Genomic DNA, 12705 nt, shown 5'->3' with positions numbered 1-12705 from the left:
TACTGAGTTCAATACAATATAAATGTCTTTGTTTCAATATTTTTTCTATACATCTTAGTTCAATTTTTTTTTTCTTAGAATTGTGAAACAAACTCTTGGTTGCTTGTACAAATTTATAAGTTTATGTTTTGGTATAATTGTTATTGCATACATGTTATAATGTCAATCAGATAAACCGTTATAATGATATTAATATAATTTAAATATTCTTCATTATAAATTTATTATAGATGGGGCATATAGTGGCATGCCTTAAACACTTTAAAATTGGAGGAGTAGTTTAATTTTATATTCCTATAATTTGTTAAGATGAAACTTAGAGTTGTTTTATAGTTGATGACTGATAATGTTGACTAAGTTAGAACTTTTGATTGAGTCTACATCTAATTACAATCATGTTGTTTAATCATGTCAAATTTAAACTTTTAAAAACATTTCAAAATCATTAATCATTACAAACTTGTTTTCAAAATGTATAATATCATAGTATCCCAGAAACATAAATATGAGGAATTGTATGATCACGTCTTTGCCTTCCCGCGATCACCTGATTTACCTAAACAATAAATTGAAACTGTAAGCTCGAGGTTTAGTAAGTTCCCCCAAAATACTGATACACTGCACATAACACATATACAAATAATAGCGTGTATTGGGTCCACAACTTTACAGAGTGGATTACCCCTGGGCCCATAGTGTGAGTCTGGATTGCCTTCCGGGCCCACAACTCACATCTAGATTGCCACCGAGCCCACAGTACGAGTCTCCCTCAGCTCGTATTTGGAATGCTCCCGAGCCTACAATACGAGTTTCCCTCAGCTCGTATCTGGAATGCTTTCGAGCCCAAGTACGAGTTTGGCATGCCCCACTTGGCCCTGAGCTCGTATCTGGAATGCTCATGGGTTTGTTGGTTATCGCACAAAGCAGTATCACCTCAACCCATCATACATAATATGTCGACATATAACACAACTAATGTGCATACAGATAATCACATAATACTACAGGTAGTCCTACATATCTACCTAAATGGCATAGCAATTAGCATGCAACACTAACCCATACTCAACATACTACCAACCGCTAGGATATCATATCCAATGAGCCAACATTGGTGCCTTAGACCCCTTAGTATAGTGAGGTAACTCACCTCGCAAGTAGTGTCGAAGTACTGAAAACCTCTGATCGTTGTCTCACCGGAAATCCTGAACTATCACATAATAAATACCAAGTCATTACACAACATAACAATCTTGACTAAGGGTCCACACAATCCATCATGTCCATTCTCTTTATTGGGCCAAGGCCCAATGCCAAGTCCATAACCTTGAAAGTCCTTTATGCAAAACCCATTATTGGCCTAATTTACCAAATTGGGCCAAACTCCCTGATTGGGTCTAATTCCAAGATTCATTATCAAAACTTGGCCCAAAACATTATATTCAAAAAGTCCAGCAAAGGCCCAAATCCAACTAGTCCATAAACAGCCCAAAACCCGAAGCCTAATTGTTAAAGGCCCAAAAGAGGACGTACACGGGGCGTACTCCTCTTGTATGATGGGCGTACTCGTCCTGATGTTGACCACCATTGGGGTGGTTGACCCAGTACGATAAGCATACTGGATTTACGTTGGGCATACGTAGAGGTTTGCCAAAATCTGAATAAGTGTTTATGTAACATCCCAAAAATACATGCCAAAATTTTCACTTTTAAATACATCATTATAAAACCAACAGTGTAATAAAACATTTGTAATGTCATGTCATGTCAAAACCAAAGTAGAAATAATTAAACATGTTATCATAAAACAATATCAGAGTGTAATCCCAAAGATCTCATGTGCGGAAAACCATAGTATGATGTGTTGCGATCAAGCTGGCTCCTTTCCTTTAAACACAAAGTACCTGAAACCAAAACTGAAAACCGTAAGCACAAAGCTTAGTGACCCGATTAATTCTTAATGTTAGGGTTTCATTGGCATTAGGGTTTTCCAATCCAATTATTAGCCCATTTATCAACTTGTTAGGCTTCTAGATCAATTAGGGCTTTATTGGGCCTATTAAGCCCACTAAAATATCATTAAGCCCATTAGGGTTTTCCTTAGGCCAATTAGGGTTTATTACAACCATTAGTCACATGTTTGGGCTTTTGGGTCCATTAATCATTATTGGGCCCATTAGGGTTTATTAAGTCCATTAAGCCTCATTGGGCCCATTAGGGTTTCTTGGTCCCTTGTCTAATCATCCAAACGAGTCCAAACACCATCAAAGCACACCGTCACCCAACACGGCGGCCGGTAGCGGCAGCCACCACCCTACGGTGGTGGTTTGAGATTTCTTTCCACTATTCCAATTTTTATAATTACAATGATCTCACGAAATAACACACACACACACTATACTAAAATAAACACACATATACAGGCGGCACATGGCGGCAGCCACCAACCTATGGTGGTGGTGATGCCTTTTCCAGGAATTCTAGCCATCCACACATCCACTCACCAACTGCAACACACCCACCTTCATGTCTTTTGCTCGGAAAGGGAAGCCAACCACCCGCCTGGTGGCACATGGCGGCGGCAGCAACAACTCTTGCGATAACAGCCACCACCTCATGGTGGTGGTGGCAGTTCTGTTGATTCTCAGTCAAGAAACACACGCCCATAGCATCAAAACTCGCACATCCATCTTTGAACACGCACCAGCACCGGCCACCCCTGCGGTGGTGTGAAGCAAAACGAATAGAAAACGAAAGAGTATTCATCGGGATACCAAAGCATCACAAAACCGGGCAGAAGCGGAGAAGGAGAGGAATAATACAACAGGGAGGTTTTCATCCGACATCCAAATAGCAGCAACGACTAGGCTATCTCGGACCTCCACCGCTCGAAACTAGACATCGACTTCACAGCTTACCCTTCTCCGTTACAGCGCAAAAACCCGGTCTCAGTGGTCCCTATCATTTACGGTGTCACCGACAGCAATGAAACTTCGACGAAGCAGCAGCGTCAGGATGCTCTCTTCCACCCCTAGACGGTCTCCGATGTTGACGGTGAAGAGGACTACCCGATGATGCTGGGCGGCCAGAAGAACGAACGAAGTAGATGATGGTGGCACCAGATCGGAGATGAAGAAGGAGGGTAAGGTGGCGGTCGAGGCTGGTCACTTGTATGGGTGGCGGCTGAACATATCTTCTTAGGGTTAGGGTTCAAGAATGGGTGATGGGTTTATATACTCGGTCCCCTTAGCTACTTTCCATAATACCATCTTTAGTCCCTCCAGTCCCTTTTCTTTCAAAATAAACCCCCATAGTTACCATTTAAACCCTGAACTCGAAAACCCTTTTCAAATTAAGTCCCATCTTTTACCAAACAATCCCCATCTTCTAAAATCTTTACAGTTAGCTCCTCGAGACCATCCTTTCATACATAATTATTTATTTTAGGACTACCATTTATTCATTAATTTATTTATTTATTTAATAAATAAACGGGGTTTTACAACTCTCCCCCACTTAAATTAGATTTCGTCCTCGAAATCATTCCTTACCGATCCTTACATACCAAGCCACTCTAGTAACATAGTCATCATCCCGGGCACGCCCTAGCCTTCCGAGGGTAGCCGTGACCAATCTTCGCAAAGCCCTACAATCCGCAGGTGAACGAATTCCTCGCAACCATATCTCGTCTACTCCGTCTGAAGTTTGCTGTCTCGAGATGATCTGAATCCCTAACATACCACTCATACTGAAATATCATCGTTCAGTCCTGCCCATTTGTCCCTTAATAGTCTACTCAGCTCCTGATAGCTCGAGGTTCCCACTATCAACAGGGTCACAGACCTAATTATCTATGTCGATCACTCGTACCTGACCAAGGTTCAAATACTCCTGCTGTGAGTAAATTTTCACTCCTCCAATCATCTAGCTATTTTGTACGTATTTGCAACATGAAACGCAAATACTAACACTGCCCAAACGCAGAAACTGCCCTAACACTAAACTGCCTGAAGCAGTATGCTGCTACATAGTTGCTTCCCAAAATCTATCGAGAGCTGCCTGGTCTCGATTCATTCACCAATCATCTGAAATGTCGGGTTCAGGCCCGGCTGTGGATCCAAAGGACTCCCCACTTAGTTGCCTCACACGACTTTTGAACGAAATACTTCCCTTGAACTAGTTGCCACTGGTTATCATGCTACAATGGCCCAAACAACTTTCTGATCTAACCAATCAGTTCCATGCGTCGAATCCCGACGGCAGCCAATCCAAAACTAAAAGTGATTGCTACCTAACCAATGGTAGTCTTTCTTCACAAACGACCTTAAGCGGTCCATTGCTTCCCTGATCTCATATATGTAGTGACGTCCCTACCATTTTCATTACTGGCTTAACCAGATCGAATCCATTTGGGTAGGTCCGAAATCCAATCCCTGGATTTCCATATTCTCACTGCTGCACCTGAACTGGTGGGTACTATTGTTCCTTTTGAGTTCTAACAACACACTCATGCCATCTACCAACCTAGTGAATGCTACGGCTACACCCACAGACTTACAACACTCTAACACTATCTGATCGCTAATGAATGCTACGGCTACCCCCGTAGTCTTACAACACTTCCCATACTAACTGACGTCTAGTGAATGCTACAGCTACTCCCGTAGTCTTACAACACTTTCCATACTATCTGACCACTAGTGAATGCTACAGCTACCCCCATAGTCTTACAACACTTCCCAAACCGGGTCGAACACGCACTCGACCTAACCCTCAATTGAACTCGAGTCCCAACCGGGACTCTAACCTGGTTCCCAAAACCTGTTATCACATGACCCCACTGTATCAGTACCACACCCATGCCCATGATCAAAGCGTCACAGTAACCCATGAAATCATCTAAAACCTCTGGCATGGTGAGAATAAGTGCCTCGCACACCCGCTGTCTGAGAGTCTCGAAGGCTGCCTACTACTCAGGCCCCCAATGAAAGGTTGTCGACTTCTTGGTCAGTCGGTTCAAAGGAACCTCAATCTCGGAGAAGTCCCGTATAAATCTCCGGTAATAACCCACTATACCCAGGGAATTCCGAATCTTAGATGGAGACCTCGGAATCTCCCAATGCATCACGACCTCTATCTTGGTCGAATGAACTAGAATACCCTTCTGGTTGACAAGGTGGCCAAGAGATTGCACCTTGCACCTCTATCTTGGTCGAATGAACCAGAACTCACAGTTAGATAACTTTATAAAAAGTCTCTTCCCCACTTAGATTCGACTACGTCTTCACATTACTTGAGAATTGAAGGATTCCCAATCCTTCTCGCTTTCTAATATCCCACTGATGACAACCTGTGCTTGCGAATGCTTACGTTTAATCGCCGATTAAACCTTGAGATCGCTCATCCTCGGAAGTCTCGATGAGTACCCTTGAAATCTGATCCAGTCTGACACCTCAATCCATTTAACATGCTATCAATTGAAGACCTTAATCTTCACTCTAGCTGACGAATCCTCGTTCCCACTGCCAATCTTGCAGTATCACTGAACTCTAACCGAACACAACCCATGCGAAAACACAATTATCATGAACATGCGATGACCAACCACTTATGCATCTAACATCCGCGACTGGCACTACCCTCTTCGTGTCACCAGTTCCGTCCTAGCAACGGTAGTGCCTTGAACTCCAAAGTTCATCCATAAACAATTACTGACCATACCTGAACAATGATAGAACCTCTGAACGCTGACTTCATTGGAGAACAATCATTCCAACCCTGATCGAGTATCCTCTAAATAATACTCCTGCATAGATCCCGACAAAGATCCAAAATGATAACGGTATGCGCGGAACCCACTCTGCAAGACGTATCCCTCTTTGGGTTCATCAAGGACCTTTCGGCATGCTGGATGGCATATATGATCCCTGATAACCCAAACACTAGCAGAAAAACCGACTCGAGGTCTGACTTATCCAAACTCACTCACAATTCCAACGCGATACGCATCCCCCAACATCTATCTAGTAGCAATAGAAGGTGACATACTTGCAACATCTGGGGAAATACTGGTCACCTTCTGCTGATATGACCAATCCTGCTACCCTGCAGCAGTCTAAACCCTTGGAGTGACAAACTCCCTTGTGTAATTTCTCGTACACACTGCACTGACTCAGACCCTACTGATCTCTCACCTGATGTTCAGATGTCATGGGTCTCTTCTCGGGACCATCTACTATAATCACCTGGCACGCACCTCTCTTTCCAGGGTGCTCCAAATCAATGTCACATCTGCAACTCTTGGAAATCATATCCTTCAGGGTCTGACACCCTGTCACGCGCATTAGCTCGCTTGCCAATGACTAAGCTGCAACAATTGGAACATCCTCGGTCCCCAAATTGGGTCACAAACTCTTCCCTGAAGCTTTTTAGATTCTCCAAGACTCTCACTGATTCGAGTATGGATCCTGTGCTTTCAGTAGTACGGGCCCAATACTACCTTCCACACCTACCATACTTTCCTCAGCAATCCTTTCGGATCCTCCGAATCACTTCCTCAACTGGTACACCTAAGTCTAACTGAGCCTCACTACTAACTCACAGAAATATATCCTAGGCTTCCCTAGGTTCCCGAACTCACCTAGTCCTCAGCTGCTGAAAGATTCCCAGTAATGTCAACTAGCTACCTCATGAATATAGCCACATGCAACAGAGATCAGATAATCCTTTGAGTAAAAGACCCATCCCTAGAACGGTTGGATTCAGACAAGAGCTACGCAATAGGATCAAGTCTCTCACTCTGAGATTATCCAGCATGTGTCCCATGTGACCTAGCATATTCACGTAATAGTTAACTCACATTACTAAGAGTCCCACAAAGCATAGAGCAAGCAGCATTGAGACAATGGGAAATTTAACCATCATATTCCAATAAGATCATTATATCCTCTAATCAGGAATCTGTACATGCAATTCAAAGGCTCATACAATTAGGCATAACCTAAACAGGCTATCCTATAATCATAATTAAAAATACAAAAAACTTGCCTAAAATAAAAATGCATCATGTTCTTGTTCTATGATTGCACCTAAATTCAGCCAAAAGTGAAATATAATCTGAAGACCATTCACAATCAGAAGGTCAAATATTCTTCAGATTTGACACAACAAAAAATTCTGAAGTTGAAAAAAAAATATTCATAAAAGAATCAAATTTCAAACAAGAATAATAATTTTCAAGAAGGCTATAAAGCAGATCTTACAAAGATTTATAATCAATTTCGTCTCAGTTTCAAACATTCTTGATTTTGTGTAAATTTCAAGAAGATTTTGAGTATGAGTTACTCTCGATTCTAGTCACTCAATCACTGATGCAAAGAAAACTGGAAATCGAAAATAAGAAGGGCAAGAATCGATTCCAGTTTTCTAGAATCATGAAAAGATGGAAAAGCAATTAGACTTTGAATTCTCTAATTCTTAATTTTAGCATGGTGTGTGGCAACATGGTTGTTGTGGACAAACTCAGAAACTTAGAAAATCAGAAAATATGGAGATTAGAGAATATGAGAGAAATTGTTCACTTGAAATCTTGGATAAGAAAAAAGAAATTAGAGAATAAATCAATTTACTAGTCGTTGTTTCTGGAATCTAAAGAAGATTCGTTTGGATTTTCCACAGAAATCGATTGGTTGTTAAAGATCAATTGTACCTTGGAACTTAGAACTCAAACGTTGTATGCTTCATCCCGCTTTCTCTTCTAGATCGATACAAGTTATAAGTTAATTAGAGTATTGGGCTTTGAAAAAACTAGTCCAACATGCTTAAAATTAATGGGTTTATACCATATAACCAATATAACAAGTGCAAATTGGGGGCTTTTTGAAATTTTGGGGGCTAGGGAGGTTGCCTAGCTTGCCTAGGCCAATGGGTCAACCCTTTTTAGATAAATATTCATGTATATCTCATTCTTTGAAATAAAGGAGTTGTTATAGTAGTTCAAGTGTTAATTCAGATTATGGTAACATAACTTAGTCGTGGATGTGTGTTCGTGCTCTAAGTTTATATTAGTGTTTCTCATATTCATGGCTAGTTATCTGTTAGATTTTCTTCATCTGGATTTTTCTCCTAACTTCCTTGGTTTGTCGATTCAGATTGGTTGTTTCTAGCCTTATTCTGTTCGCTCTGCATCAGATCTTGGATTTATTTATAGAGTGGTCTTTGGTTTGTGTAAGAAACACATCACTTACTTGTTTTCAGGGAGATCTCATTGTTTTAAAACCAAAATTTTAAGACCGAACATTTACATGGTTCTACCATAAGGCCCAACCATTTATTCCAATCCAAACATTTAGCGTTCTAATGGCCCAATATTTCATAATCATAAAGGCCCAGATATGGCCCAATTTTCCAAATTGGACCCAAACCCCTCTCATGGGCCTTACCTTAAAGCCTATTAATTAATTCTAGTCCATATGATTGTTCTTGGATGGCCCACCAATAACCCAATCATCAAAGCCCAATAGAAAAGCCCAACTCAAGGCCCAAGTGAAATTAGAGTTTTCACATAAAATGATGATTAGGGTTAAGTGTTTCACAGTTAACCCATTAAGGACTTAATCCATTAAGTCCGTCACTCTACTAAACAAATCATATGGTGTGTTCGAGCTTAATACATAATCCAATTCCAATGGCCCAAAATGCGGGTCCGACAAGTCCAAGCCCGAAATCCCAACATTAGGGTTTTCTAAAACCTAATTAGGGTTTCCAACCCGATCATAGCCCAATAGGCCCAAAACTTAGTCTTTTGATCAATTAGGCTTCATTAGGCCCACTAGGGTCACATAAGGTCGTTAGAGTTTCATTAGTCGGGCACCACCCACTACCACCTCGGGTAGTGGTGGTCAACGACGGCTTACGGTGGTGGTTACGAGTTTCTTTTATTAATATAGCATTGGTTACAATATTACAAAGAAAAAACCCAAATAACTCACACATACAGCCACCCTAGTAGTGGTCGGCGGTGGTACATGCCGGTAGCCACCAGCTCACAGTGGTGGTGGTGGTTTTTCTCGTGAAGTCCAACCAAAGTAATACATTCGACATAATACACTAGCAAACACCTAAACACATAGTAAAACACGCACACAACCACCTTCCATGGTGGCTGGTGGGGACGGAAGATGGCAGCTGACAGCGGCCATGGTGGTTATTTTCCTTGATCTCCGGTCAGCAGCACTCATAAAAGACATCTCGGGTTCAATAACAACATGTATCCATACTTAACACAAGACCACCGTTCCAAACCATCGACTAGGCGACTGGAACAAGCTAAAATAGTGCCCGAGAGTCACAACGACAACAGCAGCGGAAGGCAGGTCGTGGCTGTGGTGTAGTGTCGAAATGAAGGAGGAGAAGGGATGAAGTGAACGGCAACAAAAACAGATACAAAGGAAGGCGTCCGCTTGATCTTCACTGACGGAACAGGAGCAACCGACGTCGCTAGGAATGACAGCTGTGGCGTACGACAGTGGTTTCGTCTTCTTCAAAGTGGCGGTCCAACGGCGACATCACTTCGGTCTTCCTAACTCGTACATTGCGGACCCATGGTGGTTGCCTTCGCTGGCAACAATGGTTCGCCGGTGGCTTAGTCGGTCAAAGAAGCAAGAGGGTGGCGGTCGGTGGGAGTTTTAGATGTCATTTTATGCATCTTTTATGGTAGTTTTCATTATTATTTAGTATCATATTTTGTACATTTGCATTTCATTTATTTAAATAATGTTTAGCTCATGTATTTTGTTAGAATTCTCGTAATGCTCATGTTTTTATGTCAATTCCAGATAGTTCAAGTGGAGCAGTTGGATGCGCGTTTGGAGCTTAAAATGGAGCATGGCACTTATGAAGGATTATGAGGAATGTTTGGAAGATGCTTTTGGTTAAGAAGCATTCGATTGAATTGATCACACGAAGATAGAATATGCAATCTAAAGTTAAAAGATGTTGCTGGTAGCTTTGACCCCCTGTCAGTATTTTGACCATATCTCGAGAACCGTAACTCCGATTGACGCGATTCAAAATGATCTGAAAATTAGACGAAATTTCGGACGTCTTAGGTATAATATGCGATCATAGGTTTCCTTTATGCGATCCCATGGGGCATTTTGGGATCGTAGGTTAGGTCGCAGCTTGGATACGAGGTTTTTTAGCGCCAAAAATTCATCTAGAAGTAAAAAATGAAAACATGCGATCGCAGGTTGTGTACATGCGATCGCAGGTTGGCCAAAAAGTGTCAAAATAGCATCCTACTTTATTAAAAAGGCACGAGACACGTTTTCTTCAAAACCTACGATCGCAGGTTGTGCCCATGCGATCGCATGCGTGTCGTTTTTGCTGTTGGACGTATAAATAGATCCTGATAGCATTCTTGTAACCTAAGGTGGCGATTCCAGAGGTTCTTAATGACGAAAATACAATTTTTGAGGCGTTTTTTCTCCGATTTCAACGATTTCTGAAGATCTGAAGACTGTGGATAATCTCCTTCAATTAGATTAGTAAGATTAGTTGTTTGATGTCTCTTTTCATTTGTTTTTATCATATTTTATTCATGTTTTCCTAAAACGTTAGTTTTCAGTTCTGCTAAGACAAGTACTTTTCATGTGATTGATCATTAAATCTGGTTTTTGATTTGTTTCTATCTAGATTCTTCAGTTTTGTTCTGAATGAATGTTTGATTTTAATTCTTGTTAGTCTCACCACATAGCTAGGGTTTTATCATTCTAGTTAATCAATTAATAGAATTCGTAATTGGTCTAATAAATTGGTAAAAGTAACAAGTATCAGATCGGTTCTGTTTTGGGATTTAAGTTTGATATAAAATGTAAAAACCATATATTTACGCTTCCAAGCTTGTGAGAAATATTGGGTATTACTGGGAATTATACAAAGAACTTAGTGCAATTTTTCTGATTTAATTAAGAGTGTGTTTAATTGAACAGTAAAAAGTTAGGGTTAATTGAAGAGCTAGTTTTGATTAAATAATTTAGGTAAAAGAGAAATTACTAGAGCTTGTTAGTTTTTCTCAGTACCAGCTTAGATAGAACGCATCTCAAATAATCAGATTTGGATCAATTGCATGATTAGGAAAGTCACAGCAGAACTGGAATTATTTTTATTATTGATTTTCGTTTCATTTAATATCACTGCATTTTTAGATTTTAGTTTAATCAAAAAACTCCCCTTTTATAATTTCTATTTTGACTAGATGTGCCTGATGCAAAAAGACATTGACCATTAGGCTGTGTCCCTGTGCTATATTTTTAGGGCATTCCAAGCAGTGATAAAATTATTTGTTTAATATGTGTGCAACAACGTGTTAACAGGGAGACATAAGGGTGGAGAGATGGTGGTTGTAGCTTCATTTAGGGTTAGGGTATCGGGGGGTGATGACGGTTATATACCCGACTATCAAAACTTAATCCCATAATGACATAAATAGTCCCTCCCTTCAAAAATATTTTCGAAACTAACCCATAATTTACCCTTTCTGCCCTCAGCATTAAAATCCATTACAATTTAGGTACAATATTTACCAATTACACCCCTGCTTCCATAATTCCACTCAAATTCAATCCCTAATTTACCAAACAACCCCTTAGCCTCCAAAATTTCTTCAAATGAAGTCCCAGATGTTACCATTTAGTCCCTGTCTTCGTAAATACTTACAAAACCAATCTGGAACTTACACTTTTAACCCCCAACTTCTAAATTATGCCAGTTAACTGCTCGAAATCAACACCTTGCTATATAATTATTGATTTTAGGGCAATTATACATTCATTAATTTGTTTATTTATTTATTTAATAAACGGGGTGTTACACTTCGCACCTAGATCTATAATCTCGGAAGTTCTTCAAACAATTTATCAGTTCCAAGTTCCATTTAAAACACCTAGATCTATTGTGTTGTATGGTATTTATAGTTTGCACCATTCATTTCCTGAGGACGCCACTTGTTTAAATAAACAAGAATCTGAATATGTTGAAATTGATATTATTCGTCATACTGATCTTAGAAGGTCAAATAAGGAAAAAAAAATTAATGCTAGGTTTAATGAATGCCATAGAAGGTAAATATATTGTTGGAATTGAAAAGTCTATAGGTTATTCAAATTTGAATTATGGGTCAAATCGTTTTGTTTCAAGTCTTAATAAATGTGTTGAACATTTAAAAATCCTAATTAAATTAGATTCATGAATGATTAAATTGAGGATCTAAATTGTAATGTAACATGGGTTATTATTAATTCACTAAAAGATAGAAAACATAATGATTGTAAATGCATTTACAATATAAAATATAGATCTAGTTGTGAAATTGAACATTTTAAAGCTCGTCTTATTGCTAAAGGATATAGTCAAAGATAGGCTTTTGACTTTGATGCGACTTTTTCACCCGGTGCTATATTTGTCACTATGAGATGTATTATTGCGATGGTTGTTAATTTTAACTGGAATTTGTATCAACTTGACATTAATAATGCTTTTATGTATGGGTCTATTGAGGAAGAAGTTTATGTATTTACCTCATACTTCATAAAGAAAGACAAGCAAGTGTGTAAATTAGTTAATTTTTTGCATGGCTTAAAACAAGCTCCACATAAATCAGATGAATCCTTAACATCATCTTTATCAGAGTTTGGTTTATTCAAA

Source organism: Lactuca saligna, chromosome 9, assembly GCF_052625555.1.
Source record: "Lactuca saligna cultivar CGN05327 chromosome 9, ASM5262555v1, whole genome shotgun sequence".
Taxonomy (NCBI): domain Eukaryota; kingdom Viridiplantae; phylum Streptophyta; class Magnoliopsida; order Asterales; family Asteraceae; genus Lactuca; species Lactuca saligna.
The sequence above is the reverse complement of the archived record's forward strand: the minus strand, read 5'-3'. Positions refer to the sequence as shown.